The sequence below is a fragment of the Scophthalmus maximus genome, chromosome 2, assembly GCF_022379125.1.
Source record: "Scophthalmus maximus strain ysfricsl-2021 chromosome 2, ASM2237912v1, whole genome shotgun sequence".
Taxonomy (NCBI): Eukaryota; Metazoa; Chordata; class Actinopteri; order Pleuronectiformes; family Scophthalmidae; genus Scophthalmus; species Scophthalmus maximus.
In genome coordinates this window covers 1,668,487-1,673,804 of record NC_061516.1, presented here as the reverse complement: position 1 = coordinate 1,673,804, position 5,318 = coordinate 1,668,487, and the positions used below count along the sequence as shown (strand labels likewise).

The following is a 5,318-nucleotide window of genomic DNA, read 5'->3' as shown; positions in this document are numbered from 1 at the left end:
ATCTTGTACTGTAAACACAACAATGGCTGAAGCGACCATCACCACCACCAGCCCCGAGCAAGCAACCATTTTCAGTGACCGAGAAAACTGACTAATTTAAATGAGTTTCATATCCAGTAGGATTTGTACCTGATTACATTTACAGCTGGTATTAAATGTCTCCAATGCTTCCATGCTGTGTCCAGCTCCTTTTACAACTTACTCTCGTTCGTGTGGATCTAAAAAAACGATAGACGAAGATGGCAACCATCGGTGATGCTGTGTTATTGGATTTAATTGCTTTTAGATTAGTTTTGTCTTCACTCCATCCACAGGTAACATGAAGACTGAGAGGAAATAGCATCCTGTGTTTACAATCAGATAACAATACCCACTCAATGCGTGGCTTTTCTCTATCTGACTGCAGTTCGATCTGGAGAAACACATTGTGTAACTGGGGTATTACATATAACACCTTTAATGACTGTAGGACATTTTATTTCCCTTCCTTTTTAGCCTGTATGTATAATGGGGCTGCCTTCCTCTTAAGTGAGGTTCAAGTTAAGTATGGTGAATTAAGGGGAGATGGTGTAATATCAGACTGGACACTGGAGTTAATGACAGATTACAGCAGCTGAGCATTTGCTGAAGGCCAGAACATGAGGTGGAAAATTAAGATATAGGAATACCTGGTGGCAGGCAATGATGGAAAAAGAAAGAGCAGTATAGACTATAGATCAGTCAAAACTTTTCATAACTGAAGGCGACCACAGACTGATAACAGCAGTACTGCGATGACGTTCAGCACAGCCAGAACATGCCCAAGGTAACGGGAACTTTTCCAACTGACGAGTTAGACAGACCTTCAAGGCTGGAATCCCTCAACATTTTGTCTCTTCAGATTTGTGCAAACACTAAAATCTTAAAATTTTGAAGCCTTTTTAATGTTGTTGATGCATTTTTGATGTCTGCATCATGGAATCTGCTTTAAATTTTAACAAATGTGTCAGTCTACTCGGAGACTGTGACGTACATCTGCAGGCATTTTTCTGAAAACCTCACATTTCTTCCTTCCCAGGTCAACAGTGTAGTTAGCAGCAGGGAATTACAAGTCATGGCAATTTTGGTGGAGTGGCCAAGGTAGAAATTGCAAATGATGTGCAACCTTTGGTCTCAAAGATTTTTTTTGCCATATACTGTCCATGTTTTATAAGATTAATGATTGTAACTGGTTCTGTTGTGGTTCCATTTTGATTGAATCCAAATCAAATATCACTTCACCTCTTATTCTTGTTAGGTTCAGAAGTTAAATGTAACTACGTGAGTGGACAGTAATTTTGCGTTGCTAGGGGTGATGGTTACCTTGAGCACAATACAGTTTGTTGCAGCGACAACGAATCACTTCTGGCAGAGTACAGAAAATTCAGTGCAATGAAAAAGGTGGGAAACTGGGAACATGTGCATCAAATAAATTGTCCTATGTAGCAGGAGCAAATCCTTACAAATCAGTTTGCTGTGTATTCTGCGCCCTTCCCATTTTATTTGCACATGGGGCTAAAGAAACGGGGTATCTTGGGGTACATTTCTTTCATTGAATGAGTAAATGCAGAGACGGGAATCATTTGAAACTGCATTTAAAGCTTCATAGGAAATAAATGTGTAACTGAACAGTTAACTGGCTGGGGTAGTTTAAGAGTCTTACTCTTTTTTTCCATGAGAGGGTTTGGGTAAGGGGGTTGCCAGGGGAACATTTTGTTCTCCTCCATCCCAATTCAGTACACTTCTCACAGAGCCTCAAAATTTGAGATAAAAGAAGGCCAAAGAATTGCCAAACCAAAATAAAGACAAAGGGAAAACATTACATTACATAGCAGCAGCAGACGCTTTGGTCCAAAGCGACTTACAATAAATGCATTCAAACATGGGGATATTACTTAAGTGCAAAAGTTAACAAAGTGCATAAACATTCATGAAATAGGCAAAGAAAGCTTCAAGTGGTATTGGTCATAAAGTAAAAGAAAGTGCTTTTTACATTTTTGTTTGTTTTATGTGTGCGTGCAGTATATTTAGTTAAATTTAGAATTGTGTTTCCAGGGAGTATGGTGCAGTCTGAACAGGTGAGTTTTCAGTCTGCAAACGAAAGCATTGGAGGGATTCCACTGTCCTGACATCAATAGGGAGCTCGTTCCACCATTGGGGAGCCAGGACAGAAAACAGGCGGGATTTAGAAGAGCGGTGGCTGCCAGCCTTTCGCACTGAGGGAGTGGCAAGGCGTTTGGCAGTGGTAGAACGGAGTGGGCGGGCTGGGGTGTAGAGTTTGACCATGTTCTGGATGTAGGAAGGGCCTGAACCATTCGCAGCACGGTAGGCGAGTACCAGTGCCTTGAATCGGATTCGAGCTGCCACCGGCAGCCAGTGCAGGGTGCGGAGGAATGGTGTGGTGTGGGAGAATTTTCATAGGTTGAAGACCAACTGAGCCGCTGCGTTCGGGATGAGCTGCAGAGGTCGGATGGCACATGCCGGCAGAACAGCTAGGAGTGAGTTGCAGTAGTCCAGGCGAGAGATGACAAGAGCATGCACCAGTACCTTGCGTCACCTTCTCTGTGAGAAACTGACGTATCCTCCTGATGTTGTAGAGGATGAATCTGCAGGAGCGGGTCGTCACTTCGATGTTGTCAGTGAAGGACAGCTGGTCATCCAGTGTCACACCCAAGTTCCTTGCGGTTTGAGTAGGGGTCACCACCGAGTTCTCAATGTTGATGGAGAGGTCGTTTGTGGGGAAGGCCTTTCCTGGGAGGAAGAGCATCTCCATCTTGTCCAGGTTGAGCTTCAGGTGGTGTGTCGACATCCACTGAGAAATGTCGGCCAGACATGCAGTGATTCGTAAAACACCCTTACAGATGCATTTGTCACAGGCGGAAGTATTTTTTATGTTTATTTATTATTCTGTACATCAGGTTTTTATATTTTGGGTGTTAGTATGTATGATTTTATTTGATGTTTTATGGTTGTTGCAGTGTTTTTCATTATTGATGTTTGCACCTGTAGAGCACTGTTCTTTTTAATAGAAACATTTACGCAGCCAATCCCTTACACAACACAACAGCAAATCGTCACAACACAACAGCAAATCACCACAACACAACAGCATTGGTGAGACTGAAACGGAAAGGGTAGGTACGTATCGGACACTGACCTTTTCCTGATTGATCGCACTGTCTGTCATTTACAATGCTTAAGTTAAAGTTCGCAGTTTCTCCATCGGTAGTGAAGGGGAAAGGTACTGTGTGAAGAGAAAACATATAAAGATAGGAGCTACAATATGTATTGCTGCATTATCCATTGTCAGGGGATGCTGACAAGAAAGAGAGGGGACAACCAGTGTGTGTGTGTGTGTGACGCCGTAAGAGAATGACAAACACAGCACGAACACAAGAGACCGAGCTATATGGAGGTACATTTGGTGCATAACTAGTTTGTAGTTGTAGAAAAGAGTCACACATATGTAACAGTCAATTTTAAGTTGTAGAAAATAGTCACATGTGTAACAGTAAATTTGTAGTCCCAGGAGTTGCAAACTTGAAGATTTTTTCCCCTCTCCCTCTCCCACAAACACAAAACTACAGTTACACCTTTTCAAATACTTAATCACAGGTGCATAAATCCTATTCTATGAGTCACAAATTATCAAGTCATATGCTGACATTTTTGCTACATTTTTTGCAGTATATATGGTGCAAAACACATTCACACACCTGTGTCAAATAATGTGAAGTCATGTAAATGCGTACAATGAGAGTTGCACACCTAGAATATTTTCTTACAAATATATATATTTTTTCTTGGACAATAACAAAAGTCAATAAGTACACCTGCTTGAATCTGCAGCAACGAGTCACAAATGCTGTTTCTTCGCATACAAAGACACAAATGACAAATATCTCGCTGAGTGGAGCAGAACTGATTTATGCACTTGTAGCATTTGGGGGCGGGCCCTAAAACCCTCAGCTTGGCTATTTTTATCCTTAAATTGTATGAGCTTTTACGTGGACTTTTAGCCTTTTATCCGTAAACTTTGACTGGGGCCGTTTATATAAGGATTTCTGAAAAATGATTGTTGTTTCACCAGTGAAACTGTGCATGTACCTCCTTGATTGCTGACAGGGTTGCTCCCCATCTGATTTTCACCACAAATCTGTTGCAAACACCCGCTATTATTTATTCCACCAACTCAACCCCGTGACAAATTTCAGATTTCATTCTTGCCGCCTGTTGATATCTTGCAATACACAAGTGTTCAACTTATTGTTTGCTTTTAAACATAAGCTGGGTAGACATTTGGAGCATTACTGGGCCGTATGGTCAGATGAAACTGCTTCATTAATTAGTAGCTAGTATTCTCGTGTCTGGAGGAATATTGGCCTGTGTCCTTGGTAATAACTTAAATTTACTGAGAGGTCCCAGACGCAATTTGAGTATTAGTCAGGCTATGCCAGGCTAGCATTTGCCTGCAATGTTGAACTCTTACTTCAACATGTACACAACTAATGACTAATTTCTAGCTCAGTTTAAATTCATTATTTCATGGTATATGTAACTTATCTCAGTAGCCAAGCATAGCCATGTATTAGAATAGAACAGAAAAAACTCTATTCATCCCGCTCTGGGAAATTCACTTGTTACAGCAGCACACTATTACACAGGGTAGCAAAAGTACGATTAAAAATACAGGAACACTAATTTTTACAGAGTGCAAAAGTAATGTGCAGTGTTTTGGAAATAATACATATTATTATTATTATTATTATTATTATTATTATTAATAATAATAAATATTCATAAATACATATGTATTGCAATAGCTTTTTTGTCGTTGTCGTCTTGATGGCTAGCCATGTAGCAAACTACAAATGTGTGACTTGACTTCAACATTGTTAGAATTTGTTAAGCTTCGCTTATAAAAGCAACATAGAACTGAACTCTTAATGCAGACACAAATCAGACTAGAGACAAAGATGAGTTATACTGAGTCTTTTACTGGTTAAACAAAGTCACAGGTTTGAATGGCAAAGGTACTGTCGGGATCCGGGGAAAGGGAAATCTGGAAGTAAATTCAAAGATAAAGTTCCATCGTTATTTACTACACTGCCATGTGTCGATACAGTGCAGGATAGTTATCAAAACTTTACTCCCACACAAATTGATGATGTTGTTGATAGTACAGCAGCCTCACTACGTTCCACACTCGACACTGTCACCCCTCTGAAAAAGAAGACAGTCAAACAGAGGAGGATAGCTCCATGGTTTAATGCACAGACATGCTTTAAAACAGATGTCAC

At 40.5% G+C, this 5,318-nt stretch overlaps 1 pseudogene; it reads right to left on the bottom strand.

The window, feature by feature from the left end:
• Positions 1-2,055: 2,055 nt before the first annotated feature.
• On the bottom strand, positions 2,056-3,205 carry LOC118300017 (annotated as a pseudogene).
• Positions 3,206-5,318: the final 2,113 nt, after the last annotated feature.